At 51.5% G+C, this 13,636-nt stretch overlaps 1 protein-coding gene across 1 annotated transcript in view; it reads left to right on the forward strand.

Moving 5' to 3' along the window:
• Positions 1-13,636, forward strand: part of LOC116669330 (heparan sulfate glucosamine 3-O-sulfotransferase 3B1) — a 40,596-nt gene that overhangs the window by 22,305 nt on the left and 4,655 nt on the right. The gene's annotated exons all lie outside the window — the stretch shown is intronic.

The following is a 13,636-nucleotide window of genomic DNA, read 5'->3' on the forward strand; positions in this document are numbered from 1 at the left end:
ATGCCCCAAAGGACACAGCTTCTGGGTGCTTCTTTTCCACATTTCAATGCAATATCTACTGGTAAACTTCCTGCGTGTGGAATTTCTCTCCGAATGCACAGGAAGCCCCTGGAGGCCAGGAATCATCCCCATAAATGAGACCTACCTGCCGAATCACTCATTCCTGAATCCTCCTGTGTCTGCTTTCTTCTTGCTGCCCCGGAGACAGACATCTGGGGGTACCTCAGCCTACCATCACTTGAGGAATGCAAATGAATTTTAATAAGTAAAGCAAAAGAATAAATACGATAACCGTGAAGATACATGAGCTCCTTAGAGTCATTTCTCTCACTGTTGTTATCCTGCAACCACTTCTTGGTTTGCATAGAGAAGGTGGTCTATTACCAGCCACCGGAGGCAGAGTTCACTAGTGACAGGTCCCCCTCAGCTCGCTTCTGTCCCCCAGATGAAATAAGGAGCTTGTTCCTGGCTGTCGCTGAGCACTCAAGGTCAAGGCCTTCTTTATGTGTACGGCCTCTTAATGTAATTGTGTCACTTAACGTAATGGGTATGATGGTACGTGAACGTTGCTCTGGAATTAACGACTTTGGGTGTCAGGATACTGAGACCGTCAGACCATCCCCACTTCCGAGCCTGGGCCCAAATGGTAATTTATGACGCTGGCCTGCCCCCAATTCTCTTTCCATATTTGCACTGTGACCTCCAGTCATTCGCTTTAAGCATTGCCAGTTCATTTCCTCTCGTTCATTCATGTGTGTGTTCATTCAGCGTATTATTTTCATGGGCTTCCTCTGCTGAGTGTTTGGCTGTTCTCCTTGTATTTCTTTTGAAGATAAAATCTTTACAATTCACAGTCCAAACCAATACAAAACAAAGCACGGTGGGCCGTCAGATTCCACCAAATGTTGTGTCCTTAGATGCAGCTCTCATGCTTCAAAACAGTCGTAGGGTTAGTTACGCACTCGGGCTGACGCGGGGAAAAGGCTAATCTCGCCTGCAATTCTAAGCAGCTCTCTCACTGACCATTTGGTTATTTGATCTCCCTGGTGCATACAGTTTTGTTCCCTTGCAGCAGCTTGGGCGGGGAGGAGGCGGGGAGGGAAGGCTTTGTCTCAGGCACGGAAGAATTGCTGGAAATTTTCAGACTCACAAGGCAGGCAGCATCATCTGCCCAAAAGTTCTCACAGAATATGAAAAAATTATGATGAGACGTGCTCAAATAATTCAGAGAAGTTGAGCAGAACTTCCGCCTCCAAGACCGTCCATCTCTCCCATCCTTCGGCACGAGTCACACAGCCGAGTTGACTCTGTGTAGTGATCTGTTACGGGTTCCTTGAGTTTTCATAGAAACAGTTGACCATGACAGTGAATGGAGGAGACTTTGGAAAGTTGGTACTGACCTTTCTCCTCCTGAAAGCTGGCTCTGGGAAGCTTCCATACCTCCCAAGCTGAGAGTTCCAGAAAGCGGTGGGGGGCACTTTGGTGGGTGTCCTCAGAGTTTCCATCCTCCTGGCCGTGTCCCTCACGTCCCCGACGGCCCCTCCTGATTAGCTGCACGCAGGTCAGACCGACTGGGAAGAAGTGAGTGCCGCTGGTGTTACCAGTACAAGACAAGGAACGGGAGGCTTTCCTTTGTCGGCCGTTTCTCTGTTTTCTGCACCCCCGTGGACGTCCCTTCTGGGTAGAAAGTACCTCGTTCCTCCTCTAAAATGTTCTCCAGCTATTTAAAGCCTGTGATAAGGGAAGTTTATTTGCTCTCATTTCCCTTCAGTTTAGCTGAACTCAAACTTCTGTCCTGGGGTTTTTATTGACCTAATTGACTTTATACTGTTTTCAGTTGATAACCGTAAAATGGGGTTCTGTTTGTCGGAAGGGAAGTGGGCGGGGGAGCAGGACGGGGCCATTGTCTTGGACTGAAGTCAAGAGCTGAGTGGGGTTTCTCTCATCCCAGGCTCCTCCTGGCCCCAGTCAGGAGGCCGGAAGGTCAAGGACGATATCAAGTCTTCACTCCATGACTTTGGTTTCAGCCAGTTGAATGGTTTCTTTTCAGCAGCTTCAGATGGCCCCTGCCCCTAAACTGGCTGTTTTACTCCATATAAACAAACCTCATTCTCTCTCATGTGAGTGAGATAGAAAGGAAGGAAGGAAGGAAGGAAGGAAGGAAGGAAGGAAGATTGAAATTTGCAAATATTAACGATTATATATAAAAATAGATAAAAATTACTGTACAGCACAGGGAACCATATTCAATATCTTGTAATAACCTTTAATGAAAAAGAATATGAAAATGAATATATGTATATGTGCATGACTGGGACATTGTGCTGTACACCAGAAACTGACACATTGTAACTGACTGTACTTGAATTAAAAATTTTTTTTGAAAAGGAAAGAAGAGAGAGAGAGAAGGAAAGGAGGGAGGAAGGAAGGAAGGAAGGAAGGAAGAAGGAAGAAAGAAATTTCCCACTCCTCTTTGGCTTGGATCATCATGTTCAGTGATGTCAACTCAAGAACAACAAGGACCTACTGTCCAGCACAGGGAACTGTATTCGATATCTTGTAATTACCTATAATGGAGAAGAATCTGAAAAACAATATATATATATGTATATGTATATGTATAACGGAATCACTTTGCTGTACACCTGAAACTAACACAGCATTGTCAATCAACTATACTTCAATTTAAATAAAAGGAAAAGGAGACGAGTTTGGTTTTTCTTTGTCCTAAGGTCCTCCCAGGGGACTAAGAAGGAAGGTCCGCACGTGGGCCCCTTCATGGCACAAGTGAAGAACTTCAGGAAATGGAGACTCTTTCAAATCTTTATTTACCACTGAGCCTTTGGATTTAAGAACCAGTGTGGTATTTTTTTTTCCCTTAATGGTGTTTTCCCTGGAAGGATCCCTAGTATGCAGAGCCACAAGTCAAAAGGGAGAAGCAAGAGGGGACGTGAGGGGGGTTCATGTCACCTCGCCCTTGGGTAGGGTTTTGCTGCTTTAAGAGCTGTTCAGATATGAACTATATTTGAGTCTCACTTTTCTTTTTTTTTTGGTAAAATAGGGAGGACAAATCTCCCATTTTACAGACGAGAAGAGAGAGGCAGCTCAGAAATGTTAGGCGACTTGGCTGAAGACATGTAGCTTGACCTGGACCCCACTTTTCTTTCTACTCCACTAGGCACTGGGTGCCCGCTGTTAGGGTACCCTCGGCATCAACCTCCATCCGAATCGCACTCTTGGGGTTGATCTGTATGGTGCCCGAGGTGCACCTGGTTCAGAGTCAATCATCAAATATTTACGTAGGCTCTACTTGACCAGCTTGACCAACTGACTGCTGGTGGGGGAGGGGACACAGGGGAGACCGGGGTTGTAAGGGCTGTCTTACAGAATTCCAGAGCCCAAGAACATCCTTTTAAGCCAATCTATTAATTTTTGAAAATTTGTTTTTATTGAAGTATAGTTGATTGACAATGTTGTGTTAGTTTCAAGTGTATAGCAAGGTGAGTCAGTTATTTATATTTAAATAAAATATATATATATATATTCTTTTTCTGATTCTTTTCCACTATAGGTTATTACGGATATTGAACATAGTTCCCTGTGCTGTCCAGTAGAGCCTTGTTTATCTACTATTTATATATATATAGTAATGTGTGTCTGCAAATCTCAAAACTCCTAATTTATCCCTCCCTTTTTCCCCTTTGGTAACCATAGTTTGTTTTCTATGTCTGTGAGTCTTTCTGGTTCGTAAATAAGAAGCTCATTTGTATCTTTCTTTTTTAGATTCCACACATAAGGATATTATATGTTTGTCTCTGTCTGACTTCACTTAATAAGCCCATCTCTAGGTCCATCCATGTTGCTGCAAATGGCATCATTTCATTATTTTTTGTGGATTTCATTCATTTTTATACACAGGGAAACTGAGCCCAAAGCTTTTAGTGCCTCAGCCCAGGCCTCAGGCGTTTGTCAGTGACAAGGCAGGAACCTTCCCGTGCCCGGTGCCCCCTGGGTTTTCGCCGTGCCAGGAACCCCCCTCCCCTCGCCCTGCCGGTTCTCTCTGGCTTCCCTAGGCAGGGTGGGCTGGGAGGCAGGGATTTTCATCCACTCGGTGTTGACTGGGTGTTGACTGGCTGGGCTGAGTGGTTCAGAAGCTCTTGGATGAGGGCCTGTTTACAAACATTTGCACCTTGTTGCCAGGGCAGGCAGGAGGCAGCCCTTCTCGAGATGAAGCCAGTAGCTGGGAGAGGATTTCCAGGAGCATGTGAAACACACCAGCCAGTGTCACCGCCTGAGGGCTGGCCCTTTGTTGCCACCCTCAGGGTGGCACCCACGCAGAGCTGGGGCTCGCACCGCCCCAGGGAAAGGAGCCTGTTCCAGGCGGGGAAGCCCGCACTGACTGGAGACGCAACGGGGGCAGGTCTACACAGAGAAGAGTCTGCTGGGGCCGGAAAGAGCAGTACCGCTCCCGGGTTCCGGTGCTGTCCTGTCCTCTCGCTGGGCCCTCTGCTCTGCCTCCCACCCACTGCCCAATGGCAGGGCTGATTTTACTTTCTAAACAGTGTGCTTCCCAGAAAACTTTTTTTCTTTCTTTCCAATGATCAAAAAATTTTTTTTTCCTTTTTTCAGGAAACGGGACACAGATTGCCCTGATTTCACGTGATTCCTCCCGGCTCACAGTGAGGTCCAGTAAGCAGGAGCAATGCCCCAGAGAGCTCCTACACAAAAGGCTATTAGCCTTTCATTGAAACCCTCCCTCCACCCCCACCCCCACCCCCAGCCCCAGCCCCTTCCAGGAACAGGAACTCAGGCCTTTGTGAAGTGAGGATTCTGCCCAAATGAAAGGAATCTCCAGTTGACCCAGAGGAGCGAGATGCTCTTTTGAGCCCCACCCCCTTACGGCATTCAAAGGCTTTTCATTTTCTGAGCAGTATTGAAATTCTAGCACAATGGAGGCCAAATCCTTGCGGTGGGGGTTGGGGGCTGGGAGTGGAGAAAGGGGAGAGGGTTGGAAGAGGAGGGGGCCGGGGGAGTCCATCCTTTGTTATTTTTCTTCTTTCCTACCCATTACCTTAAAAAAAAAGGAAAGTAAAAAGACCCGGTAAACTTCATCGTGAATAGTGACATCACTTCCGGTAGCCTGAGGGCCCCAGCGACAGACACTGCGAACAACAGACTATTTACAATTTCATTTTACACTATTTGAAACCCTCCCAAAGGAGCCCTTTGATATGCAAACATCTCCCCCAAATGGAGATAATTGCTTACGGAGATGTGGCCCTCGGAGGGGAGCTCAGGTCTTGTGGGCTCCTAGACTTCCTGCAAAGGGAGAAGGTTCCAGATAAGAAGGTGCTGAGCTGACCCACCTCTTCGTCCCACCCCTCCGGCCTCCTCCCCTGGGAAGAAAGCTGCTTTAAAGAAGAAACTTCCCAGAGTTTCAGCTTAGGGTTCGAGTTACTAGTCGGGAGCCACTGGTGTCCCCAGGCAAGTTTCCAGGAAGAGGTCCTTTCCCATCCCCCGGTGTGGCATCTTTCTGTGGGGGAGGAGAGACACTAGGCTCTAGCTTTGTCTTTTCAGCCCCGAGGTCCACGGGAGAAGGGCACCAGGGAGAACTTGGGGTGCCCGCTGGGTGGGTGTTCAGGGCTGGTCGGTGGGGCCTTCAGAAAAGATAGACTAGCTCCCCCCACGCTTGTTACTATGGAGATGCCTCTGATTAGGGTTGGAATGACCCCGGCCTACTCTTCCTCTTCCCCTGGTTTTCCTTTTGAAAGTGCTTTCACTCCTTGGTCCAGAGCCCCCAGTGCTCACTGAAGCCTGGGGACGCACCCCCTTCCTCCGACCCGCCAGCCTGTCACCTTCGTAGTTTGCTTCTTGGAAGTGTCCCCTCCCCTCCGCACCCCCAGCTGCTCTTTCTGCCCTTTTTAAGCCGGCCAACGGCGTGCTTCCCCGGTGATGTGGTGTGTGATGAGCGTGTTGGGGAGACTGAGGCAATCAGCTGACCTCAGCCAAACTCCCTTCCCTGGGGACCGGGCCTCTGAGCCAAGGAGGAGAGGCTGAGTAGGGGCTTGGCTCGGGCAGCCCCAGTGCTGCAAGATGAGGATGCCAGGCCTTCAGATGCTGGTAGCCCAAGGGCATCCTTTCATAAAAGAAGACTGCTTTATGTTTTTTGAGGTTTCGGGGCATCCATTTTCCATATATTTGAATTTGCAGAAAGTTTGATAGGTAGCCCCTTGTCTTGCCTGCTCTAGGGTTACCAGGATGTGCTATGTTTGAGCACACTCACTTCCTGGCAGGAGAGGGTTTCCTTTTCCCCTGGGTGCTCGGGGGTGAAGGAGCCAGTGTCGCAGAGGCAAAGGCACTGTGACCGCAGCATCCCAGGGAGGCTGGGAGTTAGAAAGGCCCCTGATGCGCTGGTGCCGCGGCTGAGGTGTGTACGTGCGGGACCGTCTTCCCCAGGGAGGAAACCCTACTTCATAGCCAGGAAACCAAGGAGGAGTGGGATCTCAGGGGTTTTTTTGTTTTTCATTTTTTCTTTAGCAGAGTTTATTTTTTAGAGCAGTTTGAGGGTCACAGCGAAATTGAGCAGAAAGTACAGAGAATTCCCCTGTGCCCCCTGCCCACCCCCCACCGCCCCGACAAGCACAGCCTCCCCCATCCGAGTGGTCCACTGGTCCTCATGGGCCTGTGCTCACGCATCCTCCTCACCCCGCGTCCAGGGTTTACAGCAGGCCCTCAGTCTCGGCGGTGCGCATTCTGCGGGCTCGGCGAGTACAGGGTGACGTGCTTCCCTCCTGACGGTGTCATTCAGAGTAGTTTCCCTGCCTGACAATTCTCTGCACCATCCCTGGGGGCCTTGGGGTTTGAGTTTTGCTGCTGCTCCTTGCGGGTTCATCGGCTGCTCAAAAAGTGGCACTTTTTTGGTGTTAACCTTTTGAGGGGTCTCCTTATTCCCCACACAGATCTGGGGCTGTGGAGAGAGCTCTGCGTGTGCACACGCGCGTGCATGTGTGCGTGTGTGCGCGTGCGCGTGTGTGTTTGCAGGGTGAGGAGGAGGGCGTGGACTTCCTAGAAACCCTGATGCTTCTTTTTGTGAAGACTGCTCCTCGTTACACTTTTGCTTTTTGGCTTTTTGTTTCTTTGTTTTGAATTCTCTGAAGCTGGACTCGGGCTTTGGGAAAAAGCTAAAGATGAGGCAGCATTTCAGTTTCCTGGTCCAGTGCCCCAGGGGACGGCCCTCCGAGCAGTTTATCAGAACGCGACCCCTCTGAGCTGCTAATGCACAGCCCAGGAAGCCGAGCCCTGGGAAGGCAGGAATTCGGCCAGGCGGACCGGCCACCGGAAGTGGGACTGACAGCGACCTTTAGGAAACCAACTTGTCGCTTTTTTCTTTTTTTTTTTTAAGGAACGTAAATATAAATGTGGATGTCGAGATGTCAAAGTCCCTACTGACCATCTTCTAGTTTCGGTCAATATTTTCTTCCAAACACCATCAAAATGAGGATTTGGGCAGCCTCTGGCCATTTGTAAGGGGATTTTCCCTGTGAAGAGTCTGCTTTAAGATCTTTGTTGGAAAGTGTAGCCGAAGGGAAAGATTTTGGAGTGAGAACTGTTCTGTATCTTGACTGTGGTGCTTGCTTGTTAAACAATGCTATGCATTTGTCAGAATTCATAGACCTGTATGCCAAGAATGATTATTTACTATAGGTAGGCTAAAAAGTAGATTTTAAAGAAGAAAAAAGAAAAAAAATATATATATATACACACACACACATACATACATAAAATGAAATCACCATGCCATACACCAGAAATTAACACCACATTGTAAACTGACTATACTTCAAAAAAAAAAAAAAAAAAAAAGAAGAAGAAGAACAAAGATTGTAGTTGGAAGTCAGGAAACGTGGGGTGTTTCTGTAGCCAAGCAGGGAGGTCATTCTCCCACTGGGAGAGGGTTATGGGGCTGGGGGCAGATGTTCCCCTGGGTCTTCCCAGTTTTCCTCAGTCTAGGCAGGATGTGGTCCTGCCCCAGCCCAGTGTGGCTGGCAGCTTTGTCCCCTGGCTGAAGTTTGAGCTCCCTAACTTCCATCATCTGGTTTGTGTAACTCTCTCGGCATCTGTTTGGCTGAAGCGAGTTAGGTTACACCCACGTCAATAACCTTCCCCTTTATTGTTGTGTAATTTGCCACTTCAAACAATATGTTTTCTCGCTGGACCCCGGAGCAGGCGTGCCATCCAAAGAAAAAAACGAAGCAGGAAAAGAATCTCAGGGCAACATTTGTTATTGGAGAGCGTAAGAATTACAGGGCTTCGAGAATGTCTCTGGCTCATTAGGGTTTCCTACGCATTGAAACCGGAAGGTTTGTTATGTTAATAGTCTGCTTCCAGCCGTGACACGTAAGTGCCCCATTGAGACTTGGGACGTTCAGCTGTAAACGCTGGGCTTCTCCAGAGGCGGTGCCAGCCTGTCCCCCCGGGGCGGCGGCTCACCTCTCGCCTGACTTCTGAGTCTGTCGAAGGTGCAGGTGGAGGTGAGCGCTGAGACCTGCGGCGGGGACTCTAAATCCGCACACCTGACTGTGGACGCCTCCCTGTCCGCCTGCCCTGAGACTGGGGGAGAGGAAGACGGCCGGGGGTCACTGTGCCGTTAAGTCCTCTTTGTTTCATGGGATTTTTAATAAAGAGAACTTAGTTTTATTTTAAGCCATCAATTTGGTAAAATGTAAATCAGATAATCTGGGCCTTGTGTTTGCTTCACCTGTGTTTTCTCTTTCTTCTGTTTATGTTGATACTGTCTAACTTTCAACAATGAAGGAATTAGATGCACCTTTTAGTCTCTCGTTATCACACGAGGGGAGAAGTCCTCATGCTTCTTACGTTCCTTGGGTTTGCCTTGTTTTGTTTTACTGGTGGCTTGACTTGTGTTCAGTAATTAACTGTGTGTGTGTCTCTGTGTGTGTGTGTCTGTGTGTGTGTCTGTGTGTCTATGTGTGTGTCTCTGTGTGTCTGTGTGTGTGTGTCTGTGTCCCTGTGTGTCTCTGTGTGTGTGTCTGTGTGTGTGTGTCTGTGTCTGTGTGTGTGTCTCTGTGTGTATCTGTGTGTGTCTGTGTGTGTGTGTCTGTGTGTCCCTGTGTGTCTCTGTGTGTGTGTCTCTCACAGTGTGCACGCACACACGTGTATCTAGGGACAACACGTCCTTTATCTGCATGAGCCTGGCTGTGCATTGCTGCTCTGTTTGCTGCGTTCCTCCTCTGCAGTGTGTAGACCAAGAGGCATCACCCACTCTCCCTCTGGGGAGGGTATGACCTGAGTTCTCTAAACTTCACTCGAGGCCTTTGACTCAATACGCCTTGGATTCGCTGGGCAACTTTTGTTCTGGTCAGTGTTGTCTGGCCGATTTTTTCCCACTGAGATGGCCTCTGTCTCCACCCAGCGCCTCCACGTGGGTGCGCAAGGCCTCAGCAGAATAAGTGGCTGAAATGCCCAGCGGATACCAGGCCCACAGATGCCCCAGGATAACGATTTCCAATCCGGCTGTGCTGGGGCCTTACCCACTGGCCTGATTAGGTTGGTTTGGGGCCCGGCACAGGCGGCCAGCACCCCAGGCATCCAGGGTGCGTCCTGCCACCCGAGGGGCACATCACTTTCTAGTGAATTTCCTCAGACAGAAAGAAAGCCTGAACCCCCCCCCCCCCCCCCCCCCGCCCCCGCCGGGTTCCCAGGCACCTGCTCTGTGGCCCAGCTCTCTGAGGGCCCTGGTGCTCCCGCAAGGTCACCGGGCTGGTCATCCCCAGGCGTGAAGGGAGTGACAAGCCTCCCTCACCCCTGGAGGAGTGCGGTTTTTCTGCTGTTTGCCGCAGGCATCACTCGCAGCTCTGCTTAGCATCTCGTTGGCTTGTCCTAAGGGACACTTCGGTGGCGGGGTGTGAGTGTGTGTCTTCCTCAGACTGGCACCTGAGAGACCGATGGCCTCTCTGGCTTCACAAGCACCCCTTGGGGACCGTGCCAGGTGTGGAGGAGGTGTCCCTTCCTGCCCAGCTGGGAAAAGGGGAGGAAGTTTGGGCTGGGGACGCCAGCGGGAGGAGCCACTGACGCTGATGGTCCAGGCACGAAAGATGCAGTTAACAGTGGGTGTGTGTGAACCTAAGCAATCTATTGTTTTGAAATCTGACTCATCTTTAAACAATTATGATCGCAGTCATCTGATTCTAGCCCTGGAATACCTATTATTAAGATGCTAATCTCTGGGTGAGAGGAACAAAGACAGGTGTGTCTTTAAAGAGCTAACAGGTGTGTGGCTCTCTGTGACTTTCACCCTAGTAAGGAAAACAAAGGAGGCCGGGGGTGGGGGGTGCGGTTGTGATGGGGAGTCAGAGGGGCCAATGCTGGGTCTCAGCTCAGCCAGCAAGCTAGTGACCGGCCCCGTTGGCCCCAGCGCCTTCCTCGGTAAATTGGGGATTGCGCTGGATCAGATCAGATAGCGTGTGAGGACGTTTCTCTGGGCGCTCCAGCGCACCAGGTAATTATTAGCTGTGACTATCAGTTTGAGAAACTGGTTTTCCTAATGAGCTGCTCAATTAAGCTACAGCCTCCCGGCTGGATCCACCTCTGGAGGCCCTGGGATGGGTGTGCAGGGCCCACAGGATGGTGTCACCCGTGGCCACATCCCTGTCCTTTCTTCTCTGAGCCACTGCTGTGCTCAGAGAGGTCCTGAGTGTCGGGACAGGAGAGCCTGACCAGTGGAGGGAGGGGAGGGGGCAATTGGCCCAGGAAGTGGATGGAAAAGGCTTTGCTCCAGGATCAGGTGGTGGTGGTTCGGGGTGGGGGGAGACGGGAGAAGAGCAGCTGGAGGCGAGAAAGGGGCCGTAACCGGCTGGAAGGTTCTACCAGGATCTCCGTGCACACTTATCAGGCTGCGCTGTGTCCCCCTGGGTGGACCCCCGGGGCTGTGCTGGGGAGAGGCCCTGTCTGAGCGCAGGGCTCATGTAGGGGAGGAAAAGGAATTTTCCCTCTACCCTTCCAGGTTCCTGGCTGAGACCCCTCTCCCCCCACACCCTGCTCCCTGTAATAAAAGACAGTTAACAGGAGAAAAACAAACACGTTTAATAATGTGTGCTCCTGTGTACAGGGAAGCACCCAGGAAAACAAAGTAACTCTTGGAAATGGCCCAAGCCACCATCTCACATGTCATCTCCGGCCCAAGACGGAAGAAGGTGTGGGCGGGGGTGCCAGCTCTGGGAGGTGGCCTGGGAAAGCACAGTGGAGAAGAGTTGGGCCATTCAGCAGACTCTGTGGTGGCTTCTTCTCTGACACGAGTTTCTAGAGACTTAGCCATCCTTCTCTTCCTGGTACAGAGAGGAAGCTGTTCTTTCATTTGCTGTTTAAATGTAAGTGTCTCTGACAAAAGGGGGACTTCTGGTTTTCGGAGCTTTCCCGACATACTGTTTCCTGCAAATCATCCTTATGCCAAAGAGACATCTTCTGTGGGCGTGTTCTGCTCCCCTTCCCCCGCCATGGAGGTGCGCCTGGAAGCCAGGGAGAGGGCTCCGCAGACGTTTGCTGATGTGATGGGGGGCCCGGCCGCGCGCTCCCCGGGCAGCCTCTCGGTGTCCGCGCCAGCACGCCCAGGGCAGCACGGCCGCAGGGCTGCCGTGGACGAGGGCTGGGGTTCGATGTCAGCGGTCCCCGGCCGCGACTCTGATAGTCAAAGTCTCCAGGCCCCCTTCATGCTTTCTGACATACGTGTGCAACCTCCAGATGGTCCTGGGGAGACCGGGCCCCTGGAGCTGGGCCCCCAGAATGGCGAGGGTGAGCGGCAGGCAGTCAAGCCCTGGAATCTGCCCGTGGCTCAGGGATTCCCTGTTCACGGCCGAGGAGGCTGCGCCTTTGGGCTGGAGGACAGGGAGGCCCTCCCTTTCCTGTTCTGTGGGTCTCAGAATGCGCTTCTTACTTGGCTGTTTTGTTGTTACCGCCGGGCCCTTCTGGAGGGATGGGCAGCAAAGGTTCCGAGACGGCTTTGGACCCCACTGTCCCTGCAGCTTTGCCTCCCCCGGGGGCTGAGCCCCGCATCGCCCCTCTCGGGGGAAGGATGAGGCAGTGACTGGTCTCCAGGCGCAGACCTTGCTTCCTCACACCCTCCCCCAACGCTGGCAACAGAAGGGGACCGACAGCATTTCCTTGGTGCCAGCCAGCGCCCAGGCTCCGCACCAGGGAGAGCGTCACGGCCCTCTCGGAAACCCTAGGCGGCGCGCGGGCGGGGGTCACACTCCTCAGTCAGGGGAGTGCTGAGACTCAGACCGGTGGCGGGGCCTTAGAGCCCATGCTAGGTCAGACGGACCCCTGAAGACAGACCCCCAAACCCACCCGTCTGCCACGGCCCCGGAGAACCCTGAGAGCTGGCTGCTCTCTTTCCACCATGGTAGCACTTTGATTCTGAATATTAAACCCTTTCTTATAGACTCGGTCCAGATGCAGGTGGCTGAACAGAGGGAAAAAAGTTGGACTTGATCAGCTTCGACCTGCTTTTTGAGTAAAATGCAAAATAAGTTGAGAGCCAGGGCTCTCTTTAATCCTCCGTCACATTAGCCTGATGACACGGCTACATTCATCTAAGTGGTTAATGGGTAAAGTGGGTCAATCCAGCTTTGGCTTAAGCCGGGACGGCCGCCTCGCTGCCAGGAGGTCCTCCGCTGCCGGGAGAGGCCTGCTTCCCCACCCCGCTGTGAAGGAGGAGCCCGCTGCGCTTTCTGGCTCGTGCCAATAGAGTTCACATCGTCATTTCTATAAATGTCTCCATACAGGGGCTTTGGTCTCAGTAGATCAGGAGTGGCTTGAAGCTGGAAGTTTAGCTGTCCCACTGAGAGGTAAATATTTGGTCAAAAAATAATGTGGAAATTGTTTTCAAATTCCTGGGCCCAGGTAGGAATCAATCGGAAATCTCTATCCCATAGCTAATGGAAGACGGTACATCTGTGACCACTGCTTAGTGTCCAGTTAGGTAACGTCTCCTTTTTGAAGTCTGCACACCAGCGTGTGCACCCGCCTGCTCAGTGCGGTCCTCCTGTGTGCTGTAAACCGTGTACTGAGCGCCATAACGACAGCAAGAGCGCGAGCGCGAGTCGTCGCAGCAGCCTGTGTATGCGGAGTGTGCGGCGTGTGTCAGGCGTGGTCAGAGCTTCTCTCCGTCAGTAATTGTCTAAACCCTCCTTGAGCTCCCGGGAGGCCAGCACTCGTCTTCATTTTTACAGCTGAGCAGGGAAGCCCAGGAAGTAAGTTGTTTGAGGTGACGCGGCTTGTGAGTGGCAGGGCTGGGATTTGAACCCAGGCGGTCTGACATCCAAGCCCACGGGCCTGAACTGTTAAGCTGAATGCTTCAGTTCTGCAAACCCGCCGACAGCTGAATGCAGCAGGTTGAGGCTGCGGAGGCTCGTGGATCAAATAAGGTGTAGTGGGTTTTTCTCTTTTGTCCCTTTCCTTTCTTCCTCCCTCCCTTCCTTCCTCCCTCCCTCCCTCCCTTCCTCCCTTCCTCCCTTCCTTCCTCCCTCCCTTCCTCCCTTCCTCCCTCCCTTCCTCCCTTCCTCCCTCCCTTCCTCCCTTCCTCCCTTCCTTTCTTAACTGAAGTATAAGGCACGATCTT

Source organism: Camelus ferus, chromosome 16, assembly GCF_009834535.1.
Source record: "Camelus ferus isolate YT-003-E chromosome 16, BCGSAC_Cfer_1.0, whole genome shotgun sequence".
Taxonomy (NCBI): domain Eukaryota; kingdom Metazoa; phylum Chordata; class Mammalia; order Artiodactyla; family Camelidae; genus Camelus; species Camelus ferus.